This window comes from Carcharhinus amblyrhynchos, chromosome 6, assembly GCF_965287045.1.
Source record: "Carcharhinus amblyrhynchos chromosome 6, sCarAmb.v2.hapA, whole genome shotgun sequence".
NCBI classification, from domain to species: domain Eukaryota; kingdom Metazoa; phylum Chordata; class Chondrichthyes; order Carcharhiniformes; family Carcharhinidae; genus Carcharhinus; species Carcharhinus amblyrhynchos.
The window spans coordinates 3,740,523-3,755,310 of record NC_137329.1 but is presented as its reverse complement, the minus strand read 5'-3'; the positions used below and the strand labels follow the sequence as shown (position 1 = coordinate 3,755,310).

At 43.2% G+C, this 14,788-nt stretch overlaps 1 protein-coding gene across 3 annotated transcripts in view; it reads left to right on the top strand.

Annotated features, from left to right (window-relative positions):
• The first annotated feature begins 243 nt into the window (after positions 1 to 243).
• The window catches only part of LOC145344395 (leucine-rich repeat-containing protein 4C-like), a 1,050,741-nt gene continuing 1,036,196 nt past the window's right edge, over positions 244 to 14,788 (top strand). For all 3 annotated transcript variants that reach the window (XM_080191523.1, XM_080191521.1, XM_080191522.1), the window contains exon 1: positions 244 to 498. The gene's annotated coding sequence lies outside the window, so the exon portion shown is untranslated. The remainder of the gene's footprint in view (positions 499 to 14,788) is intronic.

Here is a 14,788-nt window from a genome sequence, read left to right as displayed (position 1 = left end):
CAGAGAGAGAGAGACAGAGAGAGCAGGAGGCAGATTCACGGCTTTGACTGCAGCGAGTCCCAGAGCAGAGAGAGAGAGAGACCTGAATCACCCCCCCCCCCCCCCCCGCTCTTCCTGCACCCTGCACCTCCCCTGTGCAAAGGAGAGGGACTGATGCCAGGGGAGATTTGGATTGCAATGTCAACACTGTGACAGTCGGCCGGTGGTGTTTGTATTTTTGTAAACCCCCCCCCCTCCTTTTCCATTCCCGTGGGGGAGAGAGAAGATGTGACCATCTGCAGCATTGGAAGGGGCTGTAACACAGAGTGGGCACCCCAGACAGACAGCTCAGTCACCTAACTTCACAAAGCCTCAACTGCTCTCTGACTGCATCCCGCGATTTGATCCCTCAGGAGGCACGCAGGAGGAGGAGGCAGTCTGATTCTATTTTTTTTGGAGGAGGGAGGGTTCTTGTGTTTTAATGTCTGGGGCGAAGATTCAGGATGACCGACTGGAGTGGTAAGTTTGTGAATGTGTGGCTGCTGTACAGTTTTAACTCAATGAAGCATCAATATTCACATTGGAAAGTCAGTCAGTGTTGGACTCTCATCTGGAGAGATAATGTGGTGTTTAAACTCAAATCCCAGACAATTAATTGGGGCTGATTGGAGCTCGTCTTTAGGGGAACAGAATAACTGTGTCATCAGGAAACTTTGTTTTTTTTTGATTTACTTGTTATTTTTTTTTGTTGGAAGGGGTGGGTGTTGGGGGAATGCCCCCGGATGGATCATTCACTCCTGGCTGTGTGGACTGGGTTGAGAATTGATCCCCATTTGCAGTCTGCGCTCAGTTGTATCCCTGTTGCCAAAGTCAAGTCTATGAGTGTGAGCTGGGAGGAATATCTGGCTTGGTGGGGGGAGGTGGCATTGGCAGGAATAACTCAGGAATCTGGTTGGATATATTGGGGAAATGGGGGGTGGGGGGGGGGTCTTCATTGCTTTCTGCCAGGGACCAGTCCAGTCAAAGGCCGGCTTTATTTAGAGGCAGCAGGTTGGACGGTGCCACCTAAAAAAAAAACAGCCAGGGTGAGAACTGCAGAGATCTGTGGAGTGCCATCCGTACTGGGAGGGAGTGGGATACAGGGATCAAGCGCCCCCCCCCCCCCCATGCTGAGATTGCAGCCAAGTCCGAGGTCCTGCCTCCTGCTGTGTGGGCTGTTGCTTTGCTCAGTGACTGGTCTGAGTTGCTGTCTGCCTCTTGTGGTGCTGAACTCTCTCAGACAGAGCTTGGCAGTCCCTAGTGGAGAATGTGAAGGAAACAAGTGGCGCTTTTCTCTGAGCATTTTCCCTCTCTGACTGCCGAGTGTGGGGAAGAGGGAGAGAGGCACTTTGGGCAGTGCCTCAGATTCCCGATCTGAGGATTTCACCACTGCACTGCTGGCTCCATATCTGAAGCCGTGTTTTCAGGATTGCCTGCTCAGTGAAGTGCTATCCACCCTCCACAGCTTCATTACAGTCACTCCACAGATATCCCCAGGCAGCAACTTCCCAGAATCAGAGTCATACAACACTGCAAGCTATTCAGCTCTCCCTCTGTGTGGAGTTTGCACGTTCTCCCTGTGTCTCTGTGGGTTTCCCTCAAATGTTCCTATTTCATCCCACTCTCCAAAGATGCGCAGATTAGAGGATTAACCACATTAAATTGACTTTTAGTGCAGATAAGGGGATTAGCCAGGGCAGATATGTGGGGTGACAGGGATATGGCCTGGGTGTAAGATGCTCTGTCAGAGAGTTTGTGTTGGCTCGATGGCCAAATTATCTCCTGCTCTATAGGTAGTTATTTTTTCCGAGTTCTTGTCTGTATCAGCTCTTTGGAAGTGCTATCCAATTGATTCCATTTTCTTCCTCAGTCCACACACTCTTGTATTTGTTTCTGTTTGAGTATTAATCCAGTTCCCTCTCCAAAGTCATAATGGGACCTCCTTCCACCAATCTATTAGGCAGACCTTCCCACAACAAACCGCTGGGTTAAAAAAAAAAGGCTCTTTTGGCAATTGTCTTCAATTTGTTTTCTCTGGTTCCTGTCCCTGGCATTACTAAACAGAACAAGTTTGTGATCTGAAGCAATATATTGATTCTGGTTAGCTGAATTTTGTAATGGTAAGTATGTCCATGTTGTTGTTGTGCTGAATGAACTGACATTAAATGGGATTGATTCTGTGTTGCCGGAACAGATTTTATCTAAGAGGGAATGACCAGATTAAGATTAACACCAATTTAAAACAAAACTGACAATGTTGTGTTTAACATGAGCACATTTTCTAAATTGTACTTAAGGTTATAACCATGATGTGAACATGTGCACATTGGAAGAGAAGGAAATGACAATATTACCCTGAAGAATCAATAAGCGTGTTGTATGTTTGTGTAGTTGATGGTATGGTTTTGGAATTGGATGACTATGTTAGGGTGTGATAGGCAATCAAAATAAGTTTGGATTTAATGTGATGAGCATTTTTTTTTGGTTTGCTGATGTCATGTTGAGTAACATCCAATTTCTGAAAAATGGTCACTGCACTGAAATTCACTCATTGCATGCTGAGCTCTGGGATGACTTGTCTCTGGGATGAGGCACAATCTACATTTTGTTTTGTTATTCTGATGGTTTTGGCAAATCCTTCCCCATTTAAATTGCACTCATCTCTTGTGAAGTTTTGCAGTCCTTTACAATTCTAATCTGTTTCTCTGCTTTAATTAAAATATAGTTTTGTCTAAAAGAATGTACAAAACACAAATGACTGTTCTGTGCAACTCTCAATCAAAATTAGAGCTTGTCCAGGACATGACGTGTTTTTCTGTGTGAATGTGCTACCAATTTATCATTTCTATCACCCATCAGTATCAAATGTCTTGTTAAATTCAAAGCATCCAATAAAAGGCTGCATAATAAAGGAACATTTAAATAAGGCAACTAAATCTCTCTTAATATCCAAATAAAAACCTGCAATCCTCAAGATGGCTAATGCTGCTCTGCAATATTTAAACGACCAACTTATAGTGATTGGTTAAGTCCAATGCATTTTTTTTATTTCTTTGATTGTAAGCAGAGTCTATACATCCTTGGGATTACTTTTGGATTCCAGTCCTTTCTGCTGGTATATAACTACCTATAATCTGAAATGCTGATAACGTAGCCAGTGAACAACATTAAAAACAGATTTACATGCAGTTCAGACACCTTTCCAGCTAACTGCTGGCAGGTTAATAGTCAGTAATGTAATGATCTGGTGATACACAAATTCAAGTGTATCATGAGATGTAGAAGCCATTGTAAATGCACCACTAGCATGGTGATTTTTTTTTTCAGTCCCAGTAACTGTGATAATGTCAAAGCCACATAGTGGCAAAGCAATTCTTAGCAGTAGTGATCCAGTGTCAGCATTGCAGTAAAAAGCCCTGCTCACTGATAATTATGATGGACCTTTGCATGTTCTGCTTGGTGAATGCACCATCTATTGACATGCTCATTTTTAAACACAAACAACAGACTGTTAATTCCTTTATAGCTCCAGGTTAGGGTTGTAAAGAATTCCCATTTTATACCCTCCTGGGAATCATTCCTGTCAGTACCATTCTGCAGTGACAACATCGCAGTAACTCCTGTGCCTTTACTCAGCATAATTTTAGTTTTCCTTTGGACTACTCATGTTGCGACTGGAGAATACGTTATCTGTAACGTGGCATCAAGTATTTAATCCGGGCAATATCACTGAAGACTTGTGCTCCAGAGCTGGCTGTGGCCCTAGCTGAGCTGTCCCAGCATAGCTGCTGCATTCACATCGACTGGACAATGTGGAAAATCACCTAGATATGTACTGTCAGCAAAAAAACAGGACAAATCCAACCCAGTCACTTACCATCTCGTCAGTCTGCTCTCAATCGTCAACACCGCGATGGGAGATGGGAAGGTGTTAATGACAGTGCTATTAAGTGGCACTTACTCAGCAATAACCTGGTCACTGACACTCAGATTGGGTTCAACCAGGGCCAACCAACCAATTTGGCTCCTAACCTTGTTACAGCCTTGGTCCAAAGATAGGAAAAAAAAAGTGCCTTAACACCAAGGCAGCTTTGGCTGAGTGTGACATCAAGGAACCCTGGAAAAATGGAAGTAAGTGGGAATAGGGCAGGGGTGGAGAGGATACACGCTTCACTTTGTTTTGGGAGTTACCATTGACCTGAAACTGAATTTGACCATTCTTAAATACTGCAGCTACAAGAACAAGAGGCTGGGAATTCTGTGCCAGGTAACTCATCTCAACTTATACACAATGTATAAGGTTCAAGTCAGGAATGTGGTGGAATACTCTCTACTTGCCTGGATGAGTGCAGATCCAACAATACACAAGAAGTTCAACACCATCCAGGACAAAGCAGGCAGTTTGATTGACATCCCATCCACAACTTAAAGCATTTACTGCCTCCACCACTAATACACAGTGGCAGCAGTGTGTACTATCTACAAGAAGCACTGCAGCAACTCAATAAGATTCTTTTGATAGTGCCTTCCAAACCTGTGACTTCTACCACTTAGCAGGACAAGAGCAGCAGACTTATGAAAACTCCATCACCTGCAAGTTCCACTCTAAGCCACATAATACCATGTCTGTCACTGGGTCAAAATCTTGGAACTCCCTTTCCAGTAGCACTAAGGGTCTATCTGCACTAGATTGTCTGCAGTTGTTCAAGATGTCACTGCCATTTCAAGGGCAAATTGGGAATCGCAACCAATGCTGGCCTAACCAGCAACTGTTCCACGTCCCATGATAGAGTTAACAAAATCAGACGAGATGAGCCATTTGAAATTTTGTTTGTGATGCTTACCATTTGAAATGTAAGGGTAGATTTTAGCTTCCTCACTTTTTATCTCCATGACTCAATATGTAATTATGTACTTCAGCTTAAAGATGAGAACATGGTTAATTTTAGGTATGAAAAAGTTAGACTTTGTCACAATGTATTTGTATACATCTTTGTGTCTATTTCGCATCAATATAATTGTCAATAAAATTTTATGGATAACTACATTTTTAATTATTTTTACAGAATTCAAAACATTTTTTGAAACTTTTTCTAGTGATTCAGTTTGATTTATACACAGAGTAAAGATAAATGTATTCAGTGTTTTATTTAAAACCATTGGAATATTTTCATTTGATGCATCCCATTATTTCTGGAAATGTAATGGATTTTCATTTAAGTGTTTGCACTTGGATCATGTGAACTCATGTACAGCATGCATGAAATGGTAAGAGCAAGTCTGTCTGAATCACAAAGGGATATCTGTGAGTACACATAATTTGGTTCAGAGAACTTCAAATTGCTTAGTCTGTCAAAAGAGGTCTGAAAGGAGATTGGTCTCCAGCCTTTGTGATAGGACACATAGACTGCACAGCAGAGTCCCGATCCAGCTGTATGCAAATTGTCCAGGAATGGTTTTGAAGTATGCAGCTGTAAGACCCTTGGTGATTTTTTTTTTAAAAAGAAAGGGGGAAAGATTGTGCATGTTAGTACACTAATTAAAACCACACTTAAATAAATGGGCCGAACATTCCATGGAATGACGAGCACTGTTGGATTTCCTGGAGTCCTTCAGTTTAATGCAAGAGCATTGGGGGGGTGGGGTGGGGTGGGGGAACAAAACCACACTCCCTTTTATTTTTAATGGCACTTGCTGTTGTATTCCTGAAAGTCTTTAATTTCCACTTTGACAAGCTAGGAGAGAAGGTATGTTTGAAGAGCCAGTGCAGACACGATGGATCAAATGGTCTCTGTCTGCGCTGCAATGATTCTGTAAAATAGGTGAGCGAGGGGCTAAGATAGGATAAAAAATGTTTGGGTGATTGTGGGGGAGTAGTTAGAGAGTGGGAGGGGGTGTGAGGGATGAGGGAGATAGTTGGGGGATAGGTAGATGTTCCAGTGGGGAGTCAGAGGGTCAGTAATACAGTTACCCATGAAATGGAAGTGGCTTTGACCCTTAACGTGCCCTGGGTAAATATTCTGCAGTGTAAGCCTGATCTATCCAAATTTTCTAACTTTAATTTGGAGTTTGGAGAGTTCCAGATGCAATGGACAATTCCTGGGCAATCAGTTGTTATTATTGTAGAGTCTGTACAGTGCAGAAGGAGGCCATTTGGCCCATCAAGCCTGCACTGTGCACAATCCCACCCAGGTCCTATTCCTGTAACCCCACATATTTAGCCCGTTACTTCCTCTAACCTATGCATCCTGGGACACTAAGGGGCAATTTAGCATGCCGAATCAACCTAACTCCCACATCTTTGGAGTGTGGGAGGAAACTGGAGCACCTGGAGAAAACCCACGGGGAGAACGTGCAAAAGCTGAGAATCGAACCTGGGTCCCTGGCACTGTGAGGCAGCAGTGCTCACTACTGTGCCACCGTGTCACCTGTAAATTAATGAGTCAGAAAATTCATGCAAATGAAAGTGAATAGGAACAAATTGTAATATGTGAATTATAGATAATACTCTTGGAAAATATACATTCTTTTTACAGGAAAGTAGGAAGAAAAATAAGAAAATTTTAACCCTTCTAGTTTGTCCATTCTTTTGATAAGATCTTGTTTGATCAATGACCTAACATCATATACCCATCATTGCTCTATAATTCTATAAAAACTTGGATTAAAAAATTAAAGGAATCTTGGATTGACCCAGAGTCAATTGCTGTTTGCAGAAAATAGTTCCCAGTTCTAGCAGCTGTTGATCTGTTGTGGCTCAGTTCCACATTCCCGCCCTCTCCCCATAACCCTTAATCCCCTCTCTTATCAAAAACCCATCAACCCGCGTCTTAAAAATATTTAGCGAGGTAGCCTCCACCACATCAACGGGCAGAGAATTCCAGAGATTCACCACCCTTTGAGTGAAGAAATTCTTCCTCAACTCCGTTCTAAACCGCCCCCCCTTCATCTTGAGGCTGTGCCCCCTAGTCCTACTGTCCTTTCTGAGCGGGAAGAGTCTCTCCACCTCTATCCTATCCATCCCATTCATCATCTTATACGTCTCAATGCGATCTCCCCTCATTCTTCTAAACTCTAACGAGTACAAGCCTAGTTTATTCAGCCTCTCCTCATAGTTCAACTCCAGCATCAGCCTAGTAAACCTCCTCTGTACTCCCTCCAAGGCCAAAATATCCTTGCGTAAGTACGGCGCCCAAAACTGCACACAGTACCTGTTATGCAGTTTGAGAGGCTGAGGCCTCCTCTCCCCACCCCCCTTCCTCCTCTCAGCAGCCCCCTCTTGTTCTTGACCCTTAGAGTTAGCCAGTCTAGGGGGGGTGGATGTCACTTGCACCCCATTGACAATGGCACCCTCTCTCCCCCTGATGAGCCTCAGTGTCTGTAGCTCAGAGGCCAGCTCGTTTACCCTGAGCTGGAGCTCCTCCAGCAACCTGCACTTACTGCAGACGTGGTCACTGGGAAGGACCCTGGGGTCCACCAGTTCCCACATCATACAGAAACAACACATCACATGCCCCTCCATTATTCACTGTAGTAATATTGAATATTTCAACACGAACTTACCTGGCCCTTTTTCCCCCCAAGCCCTTTTGATCTTAAGCCCTAATAGCTCACTCTGCTTCCCTCTCACTCCGCTGCCCGCTTTCTACACCAGGCCTCCTTTTAAACCTGGCGCTGATTTAAAGCCTGCTCCCCCTCAACTCCCTTCTAACCACTCCCTCAGAATTCTTAAAGCGGTAAATACAAAAAGCCCACAAAAATGCTTTTAAATGATTTAAACAGTTCTACAAGGTTAGTTCTTACTACAAAGTGCTTTAAACTTATTTAAACAGGTTTTAACAGGTTTCTTATCTGTCTCTCTGCTCCTTCACTCGTCTGCTCCAGCAAACAATGGAAGTCCCCATAATCCTCCCCTACCCATTGAGCAGAAATTTCGGCAGAATTTTCCCTCAAACTGTCAAAACGTGAGAAAAACAGAGTGATCCGTGCCAGTCTCTTGGGTGTGGTCTGGACTGCAATTATCCCACACTCAACCATTTTTTTTGGGAGCGTGGTGAGTTGATGCAAAGTGGCCAGGTGTCATTTTGGAATGGCACCCCGATTTTCACAATGCCCTGGGAGATTCCCGACATTTCCACCCCCCCCCCCGCCTCCCCCGACATTGGTAGGAGGGTCTGGAAAATCCCTCCCCATGCTGAAGCATGATTTCTACCCCATTATGTTCTAATCTTCCAAATATACCGGCCAGCTCTGACGGAGGGTCATCTGGATTTGAAATGTTGGCTCTGTTCTCTTTCCACAGATGCTCTCTGACCTGTTGAGATTTTTCAGCATTTTCTGTTTTTGTTTCAGATTCCAGCATCCGCAGCATTTTGCTTTTATTACGGAAGCCAATAAACTGGCTGTTGTAATCATTTTCTGCATTAGCCTAGGGGATATTAGTGATTCACGTACTTTTACCCACATCTATCTTGGCCTTCCACTGATTTCTAGCTTTTCACCATTTAGAAAATTCTAAAATGATAACCTCACATTTTGGCCACATTGAAATTCATTAGCATAACCTTTTAATATTTCTTTTATAACTTTATGCCTCCATGTACACTGTTGACAATGTCCGCAGCATTTTGTTACTGGCATATTTGAGTGTGTTTTTACTTATCCCATCATCTAAGTTGTTAATAAATATAGTGAATAGTTGAGGTCTCAACACAGATTCTGCCAGCCACAGCCTACCAATTAATCTCCACTCACTTCCTCCTGCCATACAACAATCCCCAGGTTAATAATTTGCCTTCAGTTCTCTGGACATCAACTTGAGGTAACAGTTCCTCATGAGGGTTGGAACAAACTGTCTGCTGAAAACTCCACAGACTCTCCCAAGTCGTCTGCTGTAGTCTCCACTTCAGAAATGTCGCAGTGGTTCATCGGACATGACATGGCTTTTACACATTTATCCGTCCTCGCTGTCTGAGCTGGAAAAAAAATTAAAAGTGGCCAGTCATTCTTTCTTTTGTAAAATAATTACTTTCCCTCACCCTGACCATTCCTTGGGTAAAGCCTTCATCTCCACTTAAGTCCAGAGGACACAGAAATGAAAGAATGTAGTGGATAGCTGGTGTAACTGTCCACCAGTAGATCTGGCCAGACTAAATAAAACTCTACGGAGTCCTGCTTTTCCCTGTGAAAACTGCTCACTCTCCGGGTTCAGACTAAAATGCAAACAAAACCACCTGCTTTAATCACAAGCCATCTTTTCAAAGAATTCACTCCCCCAGCAAACCCCTCACCCCCACCACACCCCACTCCAAAAATAAGTGCAAGGAAATCTTTGAGACATTTGATCAGCTGCCTCTGCTGCATCCCTCACATCCACTCATCCACCAGGCCAAACTTTCTGTCATGCTCCTCCAGCCTTAGCGCTCAAATTTCCTGAGTTTTTCTCCTATCTTCCCTCATGTCTTATCAGGGCTCCACTTGACCACAATACCCATCTCCCACTCACTCATCCCTATTTCTAATAAACAGTTGATCCCCCAACTTTCTCATCCAATGCTCATGTTGGCCAATATTATTAACAGTTCCCTTCTTTTCAGGTTCTCTCTCTCTCTCTATGACCCCACCATCCTTGCAAAGTGTTCTCCCAACTTCAACCTCTCTTTCCTTGGAAAAGTGAACATATTGTTACCTCCTAAACATAAACCCATCATTCCTGGAGCTTCATGTTTGAATCTGTCAGATTAAGTTTCCATTCTTATCTAGCTAATCATCTATCTTGGCCTTCTACTGATTTCTAGCTTTTCACCATTTAGAAAATTCTAAAATGGATAACCTCACATTTTGGCCACATTGAAGTTTATTAGCATAACCTTTTAATATTTCTTCATATTTTATATTTATGCCTCCATCTACACTGTTGACAATGTCCATAGCATTTTGTTACTGGCATATTTGGGTGTGTAAAATCACTTGCAATAGTTTCTCTTCCCAGTCCCACACTATTGCCTCAGGTGTGCCTACGCGATATAGCCTTTGCCTCCTCCAATTCTTCATCAATGTGCTGCCCCTTAACAACATCATCTGAAAGCACAGCATTGGTTTTGTCGTGTAGGTTGATGACACCCAACTCTACCCCATCACCATCTCTTTGGACTCCTCCGCCATTGCTCAATTATCAGGCCTCTATCAACTTCCATCATTATTGTCACATGTATTAACAACCAGTGAAAAGTATTGTTTCTTGCACGCTATACACACAAAATATGCTGTTCACAGAGAAGGAAACAAGAGGGTGCAGAATGTAGTGTTACAGTCATAGCTAAGGTATAGAGAAAGATCAACTTAATGCGATTCCATTCCATTCAAAAGCCTGACAGCAGCAGGGAAGAAGCTGTTCTTGAGTCAGTTGGTACGTGACCTCAGACCTTTGTATCTTTTTCCCGACGGAATAAGGTGGAAGAAAGAATGTCCAGGGTGAGTGGGGTTCTTAATTATGCTCGCCGCTTTGCCAAGGCAGCGGGAAGTGTAGACAGAGGCGGTGGGTGGGCTACATTCATGATCTTTTGTAGTTGCTTTTGATCTTGGGCAGAGCAGGAGCCATACCAAGCTGTGATACAACCAGAAAGAATGCTTTCAATGGTGCATCTGTAAAAGTTGGTGAGAGTCGTAGCTGACATGCCAAATTTCCTTAGTCTTCTGAGAAAGTAGCGGCGTTGGTGGGCTTACTTAACTATAGTGTCAGCATGGGGACCAGGACAGGTTGTTTGGTGATCTGGACACCTAAAACCTTGAAGCTCTCGACCTGTTCTACTTTGTCCCCATTGATGTAGACAGTGGTATGTTCTCCTTTAAGCTTCCTGTAGGCAGTGACAATCTCCTTCGTTTTGTTGACATTGAGAGAGACGTTATTGTTTTGCCCCTGTCTCAACTCACCAGCTGCTGAAATGTTCTTTTGTGCCTCTATTACCTCTAGATTTGACTATTCCAGTACACCTCTGGCTGGCTCCAACATTTAACCTTCTGTAAACTTAAGGTCATCTAAAATTCAGCATCCTATTGACTGAACTTGCGCCCAATCCAATTCAGCCTTGTACTCCCTTGTACTCGCTAACCTATGAAGCTACGATGTCTTCTGCTCAAGAAGCACCCTGATTTTAAAAATTCTGATCCTTGTTATCATATTTGAAGATGGCCTCCCCCACCTGCTGCTTCCCCCTCCTTTGCCCTGCCCACCCTGCTGATATATCTATAATCTCCTCAAGCCCCCAATCCCTCCAGATAGCTGAGTGCATCTAATTCTGGCCTCTTGACCAATTTTACTTGTTCCACCATTGGTTGCTATGCCTTTGGTTGCCTCTCTTTCACACTTCTCTCCTTTTAAGACCTACCTCTCTGATCAATGTTTTGACCATCTGACTGAATGTAACCAAATGTCTCTGTATGTGGCCTGATCTCATATATTGTTTCATAATACTCCTTAAAGGGCTTTGGAACATTTTTATTATGTAAAAGATGTTGTTTGTACAAACCTAAGTTGTTGTTAATTGTAAACAGGAGTCATTGCCTGGCAATGGATATTAGGCTAATTAGACCATAAACCTTTCTTTCATTATTCTTAAATAGTTTCCAGACTGAGAAAAATGAGAAGGACGAGTGAGAATACCTGGAATATTCTTATCATTTTTCTTTAAAAATGCTGCGATGGAAGCAAGGGGGAGGTGGGATTATAAAAATCTCTACCAGGCCATTGAGGTTGGCCTATTGGAATATAAACTCCCTATTAAGGAGTTACAGCTGTTGCCAATGATAAATTCAGATTTGGAATAAGTCCCCGATTAAAGAGTCAATTGATGGCCCAATCAGGGAGTATTTTCCTTGTATTTAACCAGGACTATCAGTTCCTCTGGCACTTCCAAAGGTAGATTGCTGACTGAGAGCACTGTGTACTACTGGGATTGCTACTCCCTTGTCATCTGAACTACCTGTAGCCCAGATGTTTCTGTAATTTCCAAAGACAGTACTTGGGACACAAGACAATATCCAATTGTGTTCCAGCAAGCCCAGCTGAAGGTGCAGAGTGTTGCCTGGCAGTACGTAACATAATGTCGTGTCTGTTTATAACCAGATTTTCAGCATGCTGTTTCTATTCGTTAGTATGTATCCATTGAAAGTGAAATTTTGGCCCTGTACTGAAATAGTGTGACTGTTCTGAAAGTAATGGGTAGGATTTTCTGCCCCTCCCTCTACTGTGTGTTTCATGGTTGAAAGAGGCAGTGCTCTGCTGTCTGGTGGCAAGATTTTATGGTCCTGCTGTTGTCAACAGGGTTTCCTGTTGATCGATCCTTCACAGCTGGAAACCCACAGTGGGGGTGCGTCTCTGGCAGGACTGCAAGATCTCACCGGCGTAAACGCCATCAAGGTTTTGGCCCATGTGTATAATATTTAAATACACAGCACATTTGACAGGTAATCTGACACATGGTTTAATTTTGTTAACAGTAAGTACTGATTGGGAGAAGTAAGGATGTAAGTCTGACCCTAACAATACAGCCAGAAGCTTTGTGGGGACTTAGAGTGTGGAATCTTCAACGAGTTCAGACAAAACATCCTGCATTTCACCCCTGGAAGTTCTGTGCAAACTCCAGCTGGAAGGACACGAGTGTGGGTGGACATCATCTGCCCTTTCCATTGCTCTGTGGCTGGTTGGCGAAGGGTATGTGTGGAGCGGGGCTGGAGGGTAAGTCAGACAATCACAGATTTATTTCCCCTCCCACCCTCAAGTTAGAATTCTCGGTTTTGTCCAGTGATGGCTCTCCACCTAGTGGAGAACTGACAGAATTTATCAATGGAGTGAGGTGAGAGTGAGCAGCAGAAAGCCAGAGAGGACTTGAGTTTGGGACCATCAAGCTGGGAGTCCAAGAAATTAATTTCTTGAAGCAAGTTCCAGATTTTTGTGCTTTAGAAATGACAAAATCACCATTATTAGTTACCAAGAGGTGTCTAGTAACTGAGAACAACAATCTTGATTCTGTGAAAAGCATTCATGAGAAAACAAATAACTTCCTCAAAATACCTGGATGCACTTTGTGCTGCTTTCAATGTTTTTATCACCGTGTTTGAGATTTCTTCCACTGTAACAAATGACAATAGAAATAAAAGGGGATAGAATTACAGCCTTCTTCCAAACATGGAAGAAAGAGATGAATTTAAAGGGTAAGCGGAGAATGATTGCTCCTGACATGAGGGTAGCATTTGACCCAATTTGGCATCAAAACTGAGTCAATGGGAATCGGAGGAAAATTCTCCACTGGGTTGGAGGCACAGCTGGCACATAGGAATACAATTGTGGTTGGTGGTTGTTGGTTGTTCCCAGGATGTCATTGCAGGAATTTCTCAGATTGGCATTCTAGGCCCAAACATTGTCAACTGCTTCATCAATGACCTTCCTTCCATCACAAGGACAGAGTGAGGATGTTTACTGATTGGTGTTGAACACTGTGCATTCATGACTCCTCAGATACTGAAGCAGTCCATGTCAATAAGCAGCAAGAACTGGATAACATTCAGGCTTATGTTGATAAGCAACTAGTGATATTCGTGCTACACAAGTGCCACTCGAACAATGACCATCTCCAACAAGAGAGAATCTGTTCATCCACCCTCAATATTCAATGGCCTTGCCATTCCTGAATCTCCCACTTTCAATATCCTGGGGGTTACCATTGACCAAAAACCTAAATGAACCAGCCATGTAAGCACTGTGGTTATAAGATCATGTCAAAAGCTGGGGCTTCTGCAGTAAGTGACTCATCCCCTGACTCCACAAAGCCTGTCACTTGACTACTAATCAAGGACCCACACACCCCAGACATTCTCTCTTCCACTCTCTTTCATCAAGGAAAAAGATATAAAAATCTGAGGTCACGTACCAGCTGACTCGAGAACAGCTCCTTTATTGTTGCCATCAGATTTTGAACAGGCCTACTTTGTATTAAGTTGATCTTTTTCTACACTCTAGCTATGACTGTAACACCTCATTCTACACTCTCTCCTTTCCTTCTCTATGAATGGTATGCTTTGTCTGTATTGCACGCAAGAAACAATACTTTTCTTTGTATACTAATACATGTGACAATAATAAATCAAACAAGACACAATTCAGGAGTATGATGGAATACTCTTCACCTTCTTGCATGAGTGCAGCTCCAACATCACTCAAGAAACTCGAATCTCATCCATCGCCTGAAACACTGGCTCCCTCTACTACTAATGCATAGTGCCTGCAGTGTGTATCACGTATAAGATTCACTGTAGCAAGTCATCAAGCCGCCTGCGACAACATCTGCCCAATGTGAAACTACTGCCATCTGGATGGGCAAGGGCAGCAGATACCTGGGAACATCATCAGTTGGAGGCTCCCCCTCCAAGTCACTCACCCTCCTAACCTGCAGTTATATTGCCATTCCTTTACTGTCGCTGGGTTAAAATCCAGGGACTCCGTCTTGGTCAGCACTGTAGATGTAAGAACACTGCATGGACTATAGTGATTCAAGATCGTGGCTCACCACTACCTTCTCGAGGGTAATGAAGGCTGGACAATAAATGCTGGCTGAGTCAGCGGCACCCACATTCCATGAAAAAAAAGTATGAGTTGAATAGGATATTAATGTTCTATTTTCATACAAGTAAATGGATTTTTTTTTCTTCATTGAATGGAAATCCTTTTCAGTGACAAAACTCAATGTTACTGAGAACAAATGACTGGATTTCC